The sequence below is a fragment of the Desmodus rotundus genome, chromosome 5 (genome assembly GCF_022682495.2).
Source record: "Desmodus rotundus isolate HL8 chromosome 5, HLdesRot8A.1, whole genome shotgun sequence".
Taxonomy (NCBI): Eukaryota; Metazoa; Chordata; class Mammalia; order Chiroptera; family Phyllostomidae; genus Desmodus; species Desmodus rotundus.
Window position 1 is genome coordinate 100,153,535 of NC_071391.1, and position 18,451 is coordinate 100,171,985.

The following is an 18,451-nucleotide window of genomic DNA, read 5'->3' on the forward strand; positions in this document are numbered from 1 at the left end:
GGACGTCCCTGAAAGAAAGACAGATGAGGGAATGCTGAGCCTGATGCCACCTTATCCTGGATTTGCTGAGGATGTGAGTTTCATGTTGTTTCCTATGTTCTTTTCTGTTCTGTTTTTACTTTTTAAAAGCTATTTTGGAGAAATAAGACTTACGCTGCTGTCATTGCCTAATGTTAGGACTTGAATCGTGGCCCACCTCCCATCCCTAAGTTTAAATGTGGAAGTCCTAACCCTCAGTATCACAGACTGTGGCTTCATTCGGCATGTCTTTAGGAGGTAATTTAGACTAACTGAGGTCATTAGGATGGGCCTTAATCCTATGTGGCGATGTGCTGCTAAGGGAAGGAACTTCGCATGTGGAGGGAAGACACTGTGAAGACACAGGGAGAAGATGGCCACCTACAAGCCAAGGAGAAAGATCTCAGAAAGAACCAACCGGGCTGACACCTTGACCTCAGACTTCTGGCCTCCAGAACTGTAAGACAGTAACAGATTTTTGCTTGTCAGCCCCCGCCCACCCATTTTGTGGTACTCTGTTACGGCAGCCCCAGCAAAGGAATATGCCTGAGCTGCTCAGAACTCAGCTTTATAATTTTTTGCCCCCAAAGACCTCTTTCATTCCCCTCTGCAAACAGCATGTGAATGGGAGGGCTGAAGGGCCGTGCCAGCTGTGTAATTTGTGGGACCCAATGCAAATGAAAATGTAGGGGGAAAATGCAGTTAAAAGTGCTAAAATATAATGACTTTTACTTTGGAAGTAGTTTAATACTTACAAAACGTAGTAGGGAAGCCCTGTCTGGGTAGCTTGGTTGGTTAGAGCATTGTCCCGAAATGCTAGGGTGTGGGTGCAACCCCCGTTCAGGGCACATGCAAGAATCAAACAGTGCGTGCATAACTGAGCGGAACAACAAATCACTCTCTCTCTCTCTCTCTCAAATCAATACTAAAAATTTCAAAAATGTAATAGGGGAAATAGTGATACATAAGGGACATTCGCTTATACTTTTGTTTATAATATTTTGGTATTATAATTTTATGTGATACAATAAATAACAATGCTTCTTGTGGTATCTTGACTTACCCTAAGATTTACTGTCTAGATCGAGGAGACGTTTTGTCACTTGCAGCCTACTGCCTTCAGGCTGCAGTGCGGGCGGGATGGAGGAGGCAACGCACAGGCCCCTCCTGTCCTTGTCTAAGGAATCCGGTGCCCCCTCCCTTCCCCCACAGAACTGCCCCCACCTTGCCTCTGCTGTGACTTCACAGACCATAGGGTTCCATGGCGTCCTAGAGTTCAAGGGTGTTCATCAAGAGGTTTGCTTCTAGTGGTGTACAGACCACGGCAAAGATGAGAGGAACAGAGAGCCTCTTCTTTGTTCTCTTCTTGGACTGTTGGCTCGGTGCAGCACTCCATCACCCTCCCCATCTGACCAAAGGTACTGAAACAAGAATATTGCTATGGCAGTTAGAGAAGTGGGAAACTCACCTGGAGCCTGAGTCAGGCAGGAGATGGTGGTCGCCTCCTGTGAGTTCTTGAAGTGGTGAACACGGGGCTTCTCCCACCCTCTACCTCCTTCACGTCCCTGAGTCTACCATAATGACTTCTTGTCCTCAGGAAAATGGAGTAACTTTAACATTTTTCCTAACTTTGAACCTTCCCCAAAATTCAGGGATCCACAAGAGAGTAGAATACATGTACATTTTAAGTATTCATTATAAAAAATTTCAGGTATACATTAAGTAGAAAGATTGGTATGATGAACCTCCGTGCGCTGATCAGGCTGGGCTTCCTTTATCCGTCCCTTCGTATACACACACTACATCAAATGACAGGTTGAGATATTTGCATGTGACATAAAATTCACCCCCAAAAAGTGTATAATCAAGCAGTTTTTAGTATAAAGAGTTGTGAATCACCGCTATCCAATTTTAGAACACTTCTGTCATCCCAAAAAGTAATGTCACAGTCCCTAGTTGTCAGTCCCCAACATCCCTTTCCCAAGGCCCCTGGTGACCACTGTCTCCTGTATAGATTTGTCTAGCCTGAATATTTCATATATGGAGCCATGTAATATGTGGTCTTTTGTGATTGGTTTCTTTTATTTAACATTTTCAAAATTTTTATGATTCAATAATATCCCATTGTATGGGTATGCCACATTTTGTTAAATCCACTTATCTGTTGGTGGGTATTTGGGTTGTTTCCACCTTTTGACCATCTGATTGATGCTATTGTGAAAATAGCATTTCCAAGTGACATCAGATTTCCCTGCTCTTTTGCTGTTTATGAAGCTTATTGGCCGACGACATTCTGAGAAATTCTCTTGATGTAAAACCCATCAGGTCTGGGGAGAAAGTAGGAGAGTAGACACAACCCTGGTGGTGGGGGAAGAACAGTATTGTTCTCCAAAAATTAAGCAGACCAAGGGCGTAACCAGTGCCATATGTCATAAAGGGCAGTGAGTACAGTATGTGAACTGCCCAGTCAGTGGGGGCAGCAGGAAAGCGGAGACAGTAACTGCTCTCCCAGGGCACTTGAAAAACAGAAGGATTTTTGTGAACAGATATTTTACTGCATGGCCTTAATATACTATCATTGTAATGATCATTAATAATTCATTAATATCTCAGCAAAAGAAAATGTTTTTCATTTACTAAAAAGACAGTGTATCTGGAAGAAATGTTAGTGTCTCTTGAACAAACGTATTACCTCATGAAGAGCCGAAAGCTGCTGCCTGCACACATTACCCAGCGGCTACGCGTATTGTCTGCCGGGATTCCAGGCGACAGTCAGCACTGTCACTGGATCTGAGTTACAGGTCAGATGCACAGACACGACAGCTCTGTGGCACTCAGAGTAGGTAGGTGGTCTGGCCTTAACCACCCTTCCTGAGGGCATCGGTTTCTTCTTGGTGGTTTGCCCACTACCCCGGGGACAGAAAGCAGGGCTGGTCATGACCTTGAATCACAAAGATGTGTCTGGACACTGAGACATCACAGCCTCCATGAAGAAAAGCCTGACGCTGTAGCTCAAAATCTCCGTGGGTCGCTACAGTGCCTTAGCCCAACTAGGCACATCCTTGATGTAGCCACGTGAGAGTGAGCAGAAGTCTTGAAAACAGCCCATGATGTCCTAGAGGAGATTGCCACCAGTCCGTTTCATTTGCACCTTCATCTTTCATTTGTTACCATCAATGTCAGGGGCTCCCTGGGCTCACCAAATGGGTCAGGGGGATAGCCGAACACAGACCCACAGCTTGGGTCAGGGCAGGGTGCACAGCGGTGTTGTTCCCCCACCTCTGAAACAAGAAAGCACCGCATCTCCTGAGTGGTCGAAACCTCTCCTATCAGCAGCATTCCTTGGACAGGGGAGAGTTTCTCTTAAAAATACCCGAGGTGTGGCTGTCTGTCTGTCTGTCTGCCCCATGCCGAGCACCACACAGCCATGAGTCCCCAGTAGATACAACACTGAGATGTGAGAAGGGGAGGGCATCTCAGCAAGTTTTGTCTCCCTCCGCCTCCTGTGGTCGGTGCCTTTCCCACCAGTCTCAAGGAGAAAGCCAGATCCATAGAACTTCACTGCCTGAGCTCACAGGCACTCAAAGGATGGACCAGAAGCCATCCCCAGTGCTCTTTGCCCCAGAGCAGCCAACCACGTGATGCTGCCCCCCACACACCATGTGTGGGGGTATCAGCTGAAAATGCTGCATGCAGACCTGATGAGAGATTTACTCACAGCTAAGGTTTATTTTCCCACAGGCTCTTCTCAACACAAGAGCTTGAAACATTCTAAATTTGCAGCAAGTCCATATAAGCAAGAAGAATATATGGCTAAACTCTTTGGTAAGTTCCTTCCCCATGTGACACTGTCAGGCTGTATTTGAGCATCCTGTGCTTGTCCCTGGTCGTCCCCCAGAAACCTGTTCCTGCAGCTCTGTGGGAAGGAAGGTGCTTTGCATGGAGGCTAGAACCCGTTCTCTAGGTGACAGAGTCCCAAGAAATTATCAAAAGCATAGAAGATCAACATGGGCAAAAGATTCTGCTCCTCACAGAGTGGTGCATGTGGCAGCAGCAGGGCCATTCTCTGGGAGGTGAAAGAGGTGCAGTGTCAGGCCCCCCCGAGACCAGCTGTGTCACATCTGCCCGGGCAGGTGCCCAGACGATTGTGCATGTGGTAGAGATGGTGAGGCCCTTAGGCTGAGATGGATCCTCTGCCCAGGTCCTCAGCCCTCATGGGACACGAGCATCCCCTGGGAGATTATTAAACAGACAAATCCAGACCCACCCAGCCATCAGGTTCCTTGATGTGGGGTGAAACCTTCATGTGAGTCATTTTTAAAGGTGAGTCTTGGCTGGGACTCACTGATCTACTCCAAACCTCCCATTAATACTTGAGATTTAGGGCCAGGGAGTCTTTCTTTTTTTTAAAGAAGCCGAAGTGAATCTACAGTGGTTTTCTACCTGGCAGACGGATGGGTAGGTGACCATGAATGAATGAAGGGATGGGTGCAGCCAGCTCTTGCAGTCCCACTGCCCATGCTGTCAGAGGTCCTGTCTAGGAGTAAGAAGACTCTTTCATCTTCACAGGTGTGCCTAGTTCACACGTGAGGAAGGGGAGTGTGTGCATCTGCAGATGGGTGTCTGATTCAGGATTTGGGAGGATCCCATCACCCCCAGGGCCTACTGAGTTGCCCAGTGCCATGCCAGCATTGGCCTTGGTATTGGTGGGCCACCGATGAACTTGCCCAGTTCTCTCTGAGCGGCAATTCAGAAACTTGTAAGTCAACCCATTCACCAAGGAAGGGCTGGTGATGAGAACCCATCATTTGAATGAGTGAATGTGGTAGTCAATTTTTTGTGTCCTTATTGTAAGCATCTATCCACCAGGTAAGTAGAACATCGACCAATGTACCAACAGCCCTTGAAAAAGGACTCAGAATAAATATCCAATCAATGTGGCCTAGCAAAGTAAACCTAGGAGGGGAACTTGAAATGGTTGTTTTCAGTGACAGGTGGAAACTGGAATGCTTTAAAACAGTGGTCCCCAACCTTTTTGGCACCTGGGTCTGGTTTCCTGGAAGACAATTTTTCCACGGACCAGAGTGGGGGAGATGGTTTTGGGATGAGTCAAGCTCATACATTCAAGCTTACCTCTGGCTGTGTGGCCTGGTTCCTAACAGGCCCAGATCAGTACTGGTCTGCGGCTTGGATGTTGGGGATCCCTGCTTTAAAGGAGAAGAAGAAATTAATATATTTCAAAAAAAGTAACTATGGAAAAGTAGTAAGAATATTATAAATGAAGAGTTTTCTGAGCTTATTGAACCTGTTGTTCTTTACCTCCATCCCTAAGTCCACTGAATTTTTGTCGGTACAATTTTCATAAATAACATCTGTCAATGAATTTGAAACCTCTGAGGACAGCTTTGTCGTTCGGGTGTGTAGAGTCCTGGGCCGTCCTGTTGTGACATGGACCTGTCTCGATCTGGGTTCTTCTCTAAGGCACCGGGGGTGTCCTGTGCGGTCCCGGCGGGGCCGTCATCGGTCTGCAGCTTGATAACTGTCTCGAGGACTTTGTATGATCTTGTAGTTCATTGGGTTACGGTCTCCCGATGGCTATTCTCAAGCTCCTTGCATGTCACATAGAGACCCACCGGGGCTGCTGTGACCACTGTGAGCACCAGAGTGCTGGTGAACGCAGTTCACTGACACCCAACACTTGTAGACGGGACTGACCTTCGGGGTCTCAGCAAATACCACGGTCAACATGATGCAGGCTCAGCCTCAGCCAGCAGGGCCTCCTCCCTGCTCCCGAAGCCTGCCCAGTCTAGTGCCTGTCTCCTGGCTGCCTGGGGCAGAGCTGGTTTTCCTCCTCCTCTCTGCTCCAGCCCTTGCTTGTTGCTCTGTGTGGCTGTGTCTGTGTGTCTGGTCATGTCTTGTGTGTCGGCCTCTCTGCCTGTGTCTGGATGGCTCAAGGATGCGGACCAGGGACCAGGCAGCAGGTCCCATCCCCTTGACCCTCCAGATCCTAGTATGGTTCTGAGCAGAGCCAGGGCTCCCCACAGGCTTTGTGTCAGAATGACCACAGTCTTCTATTCTGTCCCAATCTACGTGGGTGTTGTGATTTGGGGGGACTTATGCTTGGGTCCTCCATACAATAATGCACCATCAATAACCAGGGGCCAAGGTTACCTCGGGAGGGTCATGCAGGTGTTGCCATATTCATTGTGCCAGTTAAGAGTGCACTAGGCCCTGGTCAAGTATGTCAGTTGGTTAAAGCGTGGTACTGTACACCAAAAGGTTACAGGTTTGATTCCTGGTCCAGACACGTGCAAATATCAACCAATAAATGCATGAATAAATGGAACAAATCAATGTTTTTCTCTCCTCCTTTTTAATAATTACTTTAAACATTACAGAAAAAAAATAATGCACTTGGCTGCAATTACCGGAAGACCTGAGATTAGTGGCTTAAACAGAGAGTAGTGTATTTTCCTTCTGTCACAAGTAGCCTGAGGGAGGCAGCCTCTGTTTGGGTGCAGTGCACAGTGACTTCGGGCCAGGGTGTGCTTCTCTGAGTACATCGGGGCCTTCCCTGGTGCTTATGTCTCTTGCTCATAAGATGGCTTCTGCAGCTCCAGACATCACATCCACTTTCAAGGCAGGAGGTAAAGGGATTGAGGCAGTGCAGCCCCAGCACGACTTTCTCTTCCATCTGGAGGTGCAAGATTCTTCAAGGGTCAGCAGAGTCTTCAGAGCCCCTTTGCAGCCCCATATCCCTCCCCTGGCAGTCCCATATCCCTCCCCTGGCTGCCTGGGATGTGGGGTGGGGCAGAAAGGATGTGTCTCTCCAAGGGCTGGCCCCTGAGGCTCCGAGCACAGGTAGGCATGGGAGGAGGCAAGCATGGCTGGATGGGGTGCCACAGAATCTATGGCAGATATTCCCGTTTTCATATGATAATTACATCTCAGTTTCCTTTGTGCTTCGTCTTTTTTCTTCCCCACCCACGTATTAATGCACTTGTGCCACGTCCAAAGAGCAGGAAACAAGCAGTGTCGCCAGCTGACCTGGGGGTTATCGTCATAGCTAAGACGAAGAGCAGCAGTCTCCAAATACTCAGTCTTTAGCATATGGGCACACTGGCTCTGTGCTAAGTGGTTTCCTATACATTGTTCTGTTCAATCTTCACAGAAGTTCTGAGTGAAATAATCGTATTCTCATTCTATCCACGAGTATCCAGAGATCAAGAGGTGGAGCTAATTGCCCGAGGTCTCATTTTGGTAAACAGCAAAGTCAGGATTTGGTCTAGGTTTGTCTGTCGCAAAGGCAGGGCTGTCCCTGTGAGTAGCTTCTTAGGAGGTGCAATGAGCCCCCATGGAAGAAAACGATGTGCTACTTACAGAAACAGGACAGAGGCTTGTTCCCAGAGAGGGACAGCGTGAGGACGGTCTCAGAGGTGAGGAGAATGACAACGGGAACAAGGAGAAAAATTATGACATAAATATCATGAGATTTGGACCAAATTTCTATAGTGGGTCTGTAATGTTTCCTGTCTGGGGTATCTAGTGAAATCACAACTTTTCAGAAATGAGATCCATAGACAAAATTCTCCAGACAAGACATTTTAGAGTATGATGTTAATATTTAAATAATGATATGTTTGTATCTCTGACTCACTGTATTCCTAGACTACTTTAGGTACTTATTGACCAAAATGTATCAATGCTGCATTGCTGCTATTTACATGCCTTTCTTTGCTTTCCCTGAGATGACATTCTCCTGCAAGTGTATTCCAGTGTTTCCTTTGATGAGGCAAGAACAGCAGGAAAATCAATTACAAAGAGAGCTGTGAAAGAAAGCAAGTACATGTTTTTAAACCTATAAGTGCACATATTTCTTTTTTTACGTATATTTTATTCATTATGCTGTTACAGTTATCCCATTTTTTTCTTCCCTTTATCTCCTGCCCTGCACCAAGCTTCCCTCCAGCAGCGCCCTACCCCCCACCCTGCCCCACTCTCTTAGTTCATGTCCATGAGTCATACATATAAGTTCTTTGGCTTTTCCATTTCTTTTTCCATTTACTATTCTTAACCTCCCCCTGTCTATTTTGTACCTACCATTTATGCTTCTCATTCCATGCGCCTTTTCCCCCATTCTCCCCCTCCCCCTCCCCACTGATAATCCTCCATGTGGTCTCCATTTTTGTGATTCTGTTCCTGTTCTAGTTATTTGCTTAGTTTGGTTTCATTTTTTAGGTTCAGTTGTTGATAGTTGTGAATTTGTCATTTTACTGTTTGTAGTTTTGATCTTCTTCTTTTTCTTAGATAAGTCCCTTTAACATTTCATATAATAAGGGCTTGGTGATGATGAACTCCTTTAACTTGACCTTATCTGGGAAGCACTTTATCTGCCCTTCCATTCTAAATGATAGCTTTGCTGGATAGAGTCATCTTGGATGTTGGTCCTTGCCTTTCATGACTTTGAATACGTCTTTCCAGCGCCTTCTTGTCTGCAAGGTTTCTTTTGAGAAATTAGGTCATAGTCTAATGGGAACTCCTTTGTAGGTAACTGTGTCCTTTTCTCTTTCTGCTTTTAAGATTCTCTCCTACTGTTTAATCTTGTGTAATGTAATTATGATGTGCCTTGGTGTGTTCCTCCTTGGTTTCAATTTCTTTGTGACTCTCTGGACTTGCATGTCTATTTCCTTTGCCAAATTAGGGAAGTTTTCTTTTAAGTTTTCATATAAGTTTTCAATTTTTTGCTTTTCCTCTTCTCCTTCTGGTACCCCTATGATTCAGATGTTGAAATATTTAAAGTTGTCCCAGAGCTTCTTAAACCTCTCCTCATTTTTTTGAATTCTTGTTTCTTCATTCTGTTCCGGTTGAATGTTTATTTCTCCCTTTTGTTCCAAATTGTTGATTTGAGTCCCAGTTCCCTTCCCTTCACTGTTTGTTCCCTGTGTATTTTCCTTTATTTCATTTTTCATAGCCTTTACTTTTTCCTCTATTTTGCAACTATAATCATTTCTGTGAGCATCCTGATTACCAGTGTTTTGACCTTTGCATCTGATAGGGTGGCTATCTCCTCATCACTTAATTCTTTTTTTGGAGTTTTGATCTGTTCTTTCTTTTGCGCCATATTTATTTGTCTTGGTGCACCTGTTACATAGTAAGTGACAGAGCCTTAGGTATTCCCCAGGGCAGAGCAACCCCCTTTGCTGCCCTGTGGTACCCTCTGTGGGGAGGGGTCAGAGAGGGGAACAATGCTACTTGCTTGGCTCTCACCCTGCTTTCAGTGACTTCCTTTGCTACCCACAAGAGATTTGTGCCCTTTCAGATGCTAATTCCCAGGTGAGTGGGCTTGTGTACACTGTACGATCTGGTGGGCACCTCCAACAGACTCTCCTGTGAGACTGGAAGTTTCTCCCCTTGCTGTAACCCCCACAGGTTTTTACAGCCAGAGGTTTTGAGGCTTTAGTTTCCCGTGCTGGAATTCTGGGAATGTGGGATATCCCAGTCCACCAGATGCCACCTCACCCATCCGGCTACTGCTGCTTCCCTGCTGCCTCCCCGCCCCAGCCTCCCGACTCTGCCCCTCCTACCAGTGGATGAGTGTTTCTTCTTCAGCCTCTTGGTGGTTAGAATTCCATACAGTTACATTTTCTGGCAGTTCTGGTTGTTTTTGTTTTTAAATTGGTTGTTATCCTTTTTGGTTGTTCAGGGAAGTGAAGCATATCATCCTATGCCTGCCTCATCTTGGACAAAGCTCAAAATCAGCGCACATATTTCCAAGAGCCTGTGTGTTGTCTTATTTGTACTACCCTATCATTTTAGCATCCTTTAAACCAAGTAGTATGGGGCATACACAAATTGAGATATGGAAATGAGAATTGTTTGAAATACTCTATGGAATTCTATGGTCTACAGTGCAATATTCCTTTGTCTTCAGTGATCTCTGAAGTTCACGTGTCAGGTAGGTTTCTTACTCTGGAGGCTGTTCAGAGGACGGGAATCAATTTCCAAGCAGTGTTCACAGTGCCTGGTATGGCTGGTCATGAATAGTTTAATGTCATTCTATTCAAAGGTGCCTTATTCAGAGTGCATGAGTGCTGGGTCACTGGCTTGGAGAGTGAAGCCTTCCTACTTCCCTCCCTCTCACCTCCGCATACCCCACCCTCTGGAAAATAGTTGCACTGAGGAGCAGAGCCAATTTCTCCCTTGGCACTGAAGGGAAGCAGTGGTCACATATGCAAAAAAAAAAAAAAGAAAAAGAAAAAGAAAAAAGTATATTAGTCAAAACACGAAAGTGACAGAGACACTATGAACACTACGTACATTAGTAAAACTTAAAATTGGGGAGTTGGTTCTCAGGATAAGCAGACATGTGTGTCATACTGAAATTATAAAATTATTAGCAAACCAATTTTATAACTAATGCCCTTGCCAATGCATTTTGTAAACCACATAGTTAAAAGAGTAAAGACTTTACTGTACTCAGCATGGTGCGCCTGCACAGGGTTTTATTATGCTCCCTAGGCTGACACCATATAAGCACATTTTTAGCAAGGTGCTGCCTTAATTCAGTATATCTATTCCTTATGATTCATCAAAGTCTTAAACAAGAACTATATATATATATATATATATATATATATATATATTTATTTATTTATTTATTTATTTATTTATTTTTTAAGAACTATATATTTATAATTTATGGGCTCAAACTAGTCACACTTGAAATCATTTGGCACATGCCATACAACACTTCTACCAATTCTTCTGAAGAGCCGAAAGCTGCTGCCTGCACACATTACCCAGCGGCTATGCGTATTGTCTGCCGGGATTCCAGGCGACAGTCAGCACTGTCACTGGATCTGAGTTACAGGTCAGATGCACAGACACGACAGCTCTGTGGCACTCAGAGAAGGTGGGTGGTCTGGCCTTAACCACCCTTCCTGAGGGCATCGGTTTCTTCTTGGTGGTTTGCCCACTACCCCGGGGACAGAAAGCAGGGCTGGTCATGACCTTGAATCACAAAGATGTGTCTGGACACTGAGACATCACCGCCTCCACGAAGAAAAGCCTGACGCTGTAGCTCAAAATCTCCGTGGGTCGCTACAGTGCCTTAGCCCAACTAGGCACATCCTTGATGTAGCCACGTGAGAGTGAGCAGAAGTCTTGAAAACAGCCCATGATGTCCTAGAGGAGATTGCCACCAGTCCGTTTCATTTGCACCTTCATCTTTCATTTGTTACCATCAATGTCAGGGGCTCCCTGGGCTCACCAAATGGGTCAGGGGGATAGCCGAACACAGACCCACAGCTTGGGTCAGGGCAGGGTGCACAGCGGTGTTGTTCCCCCACCTCTGAAACAAGAAAGCACCGCATCTCCTGAGTGGTCGAAACCTCTCCTATCAGCAGCATTCTTTGGACAGGGGAGAGTTTCTCTTAAAAATACCCGAAGTGTGGCTGTCTGTCTGTCTGTCTGTCTGCCCCACGCCAAGCACCACACAGCCATGAGTCCCCAGTAGATACAACACCTAGATGTGAGAAGGGGAGGGCATCTCAGCAAGTTTTGTCTCCCTCCCCCTCCTGTGGTCGGTGCCTTTCCCACCAGTCTCAAGGAGAAAGCCAGATCCATAGAACTTCACTGCCTGAGCTCACAGGCACTCAAAGGGTGGACCAGAAGCCATCCCCAGTGCTCGTTGCCCCAGAGCAGCCAACCGCGTGATGCTGCCCCCCACACACCATGTCTGGGGGTATCAGCTGAAAATGCTGCATGCAGACCTGATGAGAGATTTACTCACAGCTAAGGTTTATTTTCCCACAGGCTCTTCTCAACACAAGAGCTTGAAACATTCTAAATTTGCAGCAAGTCCATATAAGCAAGAAGAATATATGGCTAAACTCTTTGGTAAGTTCCTTCCCCATGTGACACTGTCAGGCTGTATTTGAGCATCCTGTGCTTGTCCCTGGTCGTCCCCCAGAAACCTGTTCCTGCAGCTCTGTGGGAAGGAAGGTGCTTTGCATGGAGGCTAGAACCCGTTCTCCTCGGGTGTGTCAAGTCCTGGGCCATCCTGTTGTGACATGCACCTGTCTCTATCTGGGTTCTTCTCTAAGGCACCGGGGGTGTCCTGTGGGGTCCCGGAGGGGCCATCATTGGTCTGCAGCTTGATAACTGCCTCAAGGACTTCATTTGATCTTGTAGTTCATTGGGTTATGGTTTTCTGATGACACACGAGACATGACCAGACATACAGACACAGCCACACAGAGCAACAAGCAAGGGCTGGAGCAGAGAGGAGGAGGAAAACCAGCTCTGCCCCAGGCAGCCAGGAGACAGGCACTAGACTGGGCAGGCTTCAGGAGCAGGGAGGAGGCCCTGCTGGCTGAGGCTGAGCCTGCATCATGTTGACCGTGGTATTTGCTGAGACCCCGAAGGTCAGTCCCGTCTACAAGTGTTGGGTGTCAGTGAACTGCGTTCACCAGCACTCTGGTGCTCACAGTGGTCACAGCAGCCCCGGTGGGTCTCTATGTGACATGCAAGAAGGCACAGGGGTGCAGAGCACTGAGCAGATCAGGGAGGTCGCCTGGGAGCAACCTTCGTTCTCGGAAAGACGCTGGGCCTCACAGGCTTTGGTCACAGAGACAGGTGGTCGCTGTTTGATCCAAGACCTTTGGATTCAGTGTCATCTTTTTTGACTCCTACTTGCAGGACCAGGTAGAGTGGTCCCTGGGTGGACAGAGGCTCTACACCCTCAGGACTTACTTTATTAGAGAGCCACTGCATCTCCTTACACTGTAATCTCAATCAACGTAATCTCCACCTCATCAACAACTTCACTATGAAGCAGATGAGGCAAGGAGCATTCCTGGTGAATGCAGCCCACTGTGGACCGGTGGACGAGAAAGACTTAGTTAGACCAGGCCCCCAAGGAAGGCAGGAAAGGAGGGGTGGCCCTCGAGGTGCACCAATTGGAGCCTTTCAGCTTTGCTTAGGGTCCCTTGAAAGATGCACAGAATCTCATTTCACGCCCCACACAGTCTGGTATAGTGAACAAGCGTCACTAGAGACAAGGGAGGCCACTGCCACTGAGATCAGTTGGGCAGTCACTGGTCTCATCCCAGAAAGCTTAAGAAACTGTGCGAACAAGGAATTCTTTGTCACAACTGCTCCTGTTCAGTAACAGATCAGCAAGCAATTCATCCAGAGCTCATCGGTGCCACATGGAGACCCCTGTCAGGCATCGTGGGTGTAGCCCCGGGGACTACCTGGTGCCATGGAAGGGACCATCCCCAGAGGCACCCAGGTGACTCGCAACTTCCCCACAGCAGCACACCCTTCCCAGGTGCCCTCTCCCAACCAGTCCACAAAACATGGGGACAATCGAGAGAACCCCAAAGAGCAATAGCAGAGGATGACAAAAGGTCAGATAAACCTGGGACCAAGAGATAGTGAAAAATAAATAAACTAAGGGGGAAGGATGTGACAGTGTTTTTAATTGACTCTGGACATGTGCACCATTGACATTGCAGTGTTAAAACTACAAAACAGCTAGAAGCTGAGACGTGGGAAAACTGAGGATGCCTTCTACTTAGGAGGCCCTGAAAGACTAGGATGTGTTTTATTATTGACCAACTTCTGTTATTGTCAGTTAAGCTTTTCCTCTATGCATCAAATCACAGAGAATAAATAGATCTTTTTCCTTTATCAGTCCCTTGGGCATAGCAAGTCCTGAACACCTTGCTACACAGAATGTTGTGTCAAGAGTTCCAAACCTTAAAATGGAAATTGTTAAGAAGCAATCACCATCCTGTGACTTTATTGCCTTTGGTCCATGGGGGCTGGTTACCTCTTTTGCTAATAGGAAGATTTAATTACTACAAAATGGGGAGAAAACTGTTTGCCTGTGTTAGTCAACTTAACTGCAAGCATAGGATGACAGTCCAGCTCCTGCACTGGGAAGTCTCACATCTGAATTGCATACTAAGCGGGCGAGTTGGTTGTGAGTTCAGTAATATACTCTCTGATGGTGTAAAAAAAAGCATTGAGTTTCACAAACTGTTTGTACTCAAATATATTTTCTCAGTTCAGATCCTCAGCTATTTTATTGAGTGGAAACAAAAACAGACACACAGATCAATGGAACAAAATAGAGCCCAGAAATGAACACACACACTTTTTTATTAAAGATTTTATTTATTTATTTCTAGAGAGAGGGGTAGGGAGGGAGAGAAACATCAGTGTGTGGCTGCCTCTCACATGGCCCCTACTGAGGGCCCGGCCCGCGCCCAGGCATGTGCCCTGACTGGGAATCGAACTAGTGACCCTTTGGTTCACAGCCAGCACTCAATCCACTGAGCTATACCAAGCCAGGGTGAACACACACTTTTATAGTCAATATTTGACAGGGGAAGCAAGCACATACAATGGGCTAAAGATAGTTTATTGAATAAATGGTGTTGGGAAAATTGGACAGATATATGCAGAAAAATGAAACTATACCACCACCTTTCACCAAGAATAAATTCAAAATGGATCAAAAACTTAAATGTTAGACTCAAAATCATAAAAAATCCTAACAGAAAACACAGGTAGCAAAATTGTGGATGTTGCTTGTAGCAATTTTTTAGCAGATATATCTCCCCAGGCAAGGGAAACAAAAGAAAAAAATAAACAAATGGGACTACATCGAACTAAAAAGTGTTTGCACAGCAAAGGAAACCATCAACAAACTAAAAAGACAACCCACAGAATAGGAGGACATATTTGCCAATACATCTGATAAGGGGTTAATATCCAAAATTTACAAAGTACTTACAAAACTCAACACCAAAAAACCCCAAACAACCCAATTAAAAAATGGGCAAAGGACCTGAATAGACACTTCTCCAAAGAGGACAGACAGAGGGCCAATAGACATATGAAAAGATGTTCAACATCACTAATCATCAGATAAATGCAAATTGAAACCACAATGAGATACCATCTTACACCTGTCAGAATGGCCACCATCAATAAAACAAGTGCTGGTGAAGACATGGAGAAAGGGGAACCGTGTACACTGTTGGTGGGAATGCAGACTTGTGCAGCCACTGTGGGAAGCAGTATGAAGATACCTCAAAAAATTAAAAATGGATCTGCTTTATGACCCAGCAATCCCTCTTCTGGGAATATATCCAAAGGAACCCAAAACACTAATTCAAAAGAACATAAGCACCCCTATGTCCATTGCAGTATTATTTATAATCATCAAGATATGGATACAGCCCAAGTGTCCATCAATAGACGATTGGATAAAACAACTATGGGACATTTATACAATGCAATACTACATGGCCATAAAAAGGAAAATATTACCCTTTGCAACAGTATGGATGGACCTGGAGAACATTATGCTAAGTGAAAAATGCCAGTCAGAGAAAGACAGATATGATTTGTCTCATATGATTTCACTCATATGTGGAATCTAATAAACAAACTGAACAAGGAAAATGGGGACAGACTCATAGATAGCAGGATGACAGCTATTGGGGGGTTAGTGGGTGGAGGGATTGAGGAAAAAGGAAAATGGGCTCATGGACAACAGTGTGATGATTGGTGGGGAAAGGTGGCTATAAGGGGACTAAGAGGTAACATAAAAAAATACAGTAAAAATTTTTTTTAAAAAAAAGTCTTGAACTGAAAGGGTTCAAGAAGGATAATGTTTCATTTCCTTATTGTCTCAGGAAACACTTTTTGTGATAACTTGTCAGATTGTCTATGAAGAAACCCACTTTAAAAAAATATTTTATTGATTATACTATTACAGTTGTCCCATTTTCCCTCCTTTATTCCCCTCTGCCCGACACTCCCCTTCCCACCTGCGTTTCCCCCTATCACAGGTGGGCACAGGTAACCGGGTTCTTGGTGATCGGGACAAAGAATTACACACCCAGAGTTTACAGCAGAGAACATGGGAGAGGGCCAACTCCAAGCAGAGATTGATCTCACTGGCTGGAGGGATTCTATTCTTATAGGGTGGATCCTTCCTGGCTAGTTTTGGGGGGCTTTTATTGCACATGTACAAGTACTTGTATTACTTTAAAGCTACTGTGCATATGGTCTCCCATGGTTTTCTTTGATTGGCCACCAGAGAAGGGGTCGTGCAATGTTACCAAATGGACCCCCCTTCTCCTGGGGGCCCCCTGTACTAGGTTCACCTTGCCCACTGCCAGGGAATTATAGCTGTCAATGTCAGAGATTGATGAAAAGGAAAGGAATTATTTATTCATAAGTTATAAAGACTTAAGAGTAATGACTTAATGTCTTCATTAAAATCCCAAAGTCTCTTAAAACACCCACAAACACACACAGTCCTTCCTTCCCCCCTTTGCCCAGTCCAGGGTACCATGTCTCAGGACAAGAAATAGAGGTCTGTGGCTCAGGTAGCCCCCGGTTCTTCCCAGTAATCCATGCTCGGCTGGCAGGCCTCCCTTGGTTCCCAGCACCATCAGCTGTGTCACCGGCATCTCCAGTTCTTAATCTAAAACCCCACTTCACCTTCTCATGGCCCAGCAGCAAGAGTTCTTTCACCCCTTTCATTCCCTCAGTGTCTCCCCTGCATTCTTCCAAACTGCTGAGAGAGAGCTCTGTATCGCTGCTACATCCTGCTTTCCGGCTTCCTAAGCTGAGTGGCAAAGGGAGCCCCAAAGCCGCGTGGTGATGCTTGTCATGGCTGCCACACCTGGGTTTAAATCCCAGCACCAATCTTCCTCTGCGGCCCCATTTCCGACTCCTCCCACAATTGGCTACACCTGCCAGCATTCCCATGTTTTTCCAGCTTTTCTGGGCTGCCATAGTAAGTCCAGGCGGGCGTAGCCCCATGGTGTGGAGCCAACCATCTCCAAGCTCTTACGAAGGCGAAGGCACAGGCGCTGTAACCAAAGGGAGTTGCCTCCCAGTTACATCCTGGGTGGAAGTCACTCCCATTTCCCTGGCTCAAAGCATGGCCACAGCTATTTAACATATCCATGAAACTGGGCAAAAGTTATAGATATGTTAAATGACTATTCTAGAGGTTATTTGCAAAACTGTTGCTATGCAAAACAGCTCTTAATGGCCCTGCTCCATGTGTCCCATCCCACAAGTTTGGAGGGTAAGGTTATCCCATATTTTTAATATTTCCTGGACACCTTGAGTTCTGGACCCCATTACAAATCATTCTTAGGGGGCCCCCTGGCTATACCCTCTTACACCCCCACTTAGTTCATGTCCATGGATCATACATATAAGTTCTTTGCTTCTCCATTTCCTATACTATTCTTATCCCTGTCTATTTGGTACCTACCATTTATGCTTCTTATTCCTTGTACCTTTTCCCCTATTCTCCCCCCTCTCCCTCCCCACTGTTAACCCTCCATGTGATCTCCATTTCTGTGATTCTGTTCCTGTTGTAGTTGTTTGCTTAGTTTTTGTTTTTGCTTTAGTTTTTCAGTTGTTTATAGTTTTGAGTTTGTTGTCATTTTAAAAAAGATTCTATTTATTTTTTAGAAGGGAAAGGGAGAGAGAAAGAGAGGGAGACAATCATCAATGTGTGGTTGCCCCTCACGGGCCCCCAACTGGGGACCTGGACCACAACCCAGGCTTGTGCCCTGACTGGGAATCGAGCCAGTGACCGTTTGGTTCTCAGGCCCATGCTCAATCCACTAAGCTACACCAGCCAGGGATACCTTTCATGGTTTTTTATCTTCTTTTTCTTAGATAAGTCCCTTTAACATTTCATATAATAAGGGCTTGGTGATGATGAACTCCTTTAACTTGACCTTATCTGAGAAGCACTTTATCTGTCCTTCCATTCTAAATGATAGCTTTGCTGGATAGAGCAATCTTGGATGTAGGTCCTTGCCTTTCATGACTTTGAATACTTCTTTCCAGCCCCTTCTTGCCTGCAAGGTTTCTTTTGAGAAATCAGCTGATAGTATTATGGGAACTCCTTTGTAGGTAACTGTGTCCTTTTCTCTTTCTGCTTTTAAGATTCTCTCCTTCTGTTTAATCTTGGGTAATTTAATTATGATGTGTCTTTGCGTGCGCTTCCTTGGAAACCCACTTTTTTAGACATTGAAAAAAAAAAGGTTGTAGGTGTGATTCCCAGTCCAGGGACATACAAGTATCAACCAATAAATGCATAAATAAATGGAACAACAAATCAATGTCTTTCTCTCTCTTTACTCTCTTCTCCTCTAAAACTACTTAAAAAAATTATGAAAAAAAATAATGCACTTGGCTGCAATTACCGGAAGACCTGAGATTAGTGGCTTAAACAGAGAGTAGTGTATTTTCCTTCTGTCACAAGTAGCCTGAGGGAGGCAGCCTCTGTTTGGGTGCAGTGCACAGTGACTTCGGGCCAGGGTGTGCTTCTCTGAGTACATCGGGGCCTTCCCTGGTGCTTATGTCTCTTGCTCATAAG

General features: G+C 45.6%; 1 pseudogene; it reads left to right on the top strand.

Moving 5' to 3' along the window:
• The first annotated feature begins 12,542 nt into the window (after nucleotides 1-12,542).
• On the top strand, nucleotides 12,543-13,414 carry LOC112315175 (C-terminal-binding protein 2 pseudogene; annotated as a pseudogene).
• Nucleotides 13,415-18,451: the final 5,037 nt, after the last annotated feature.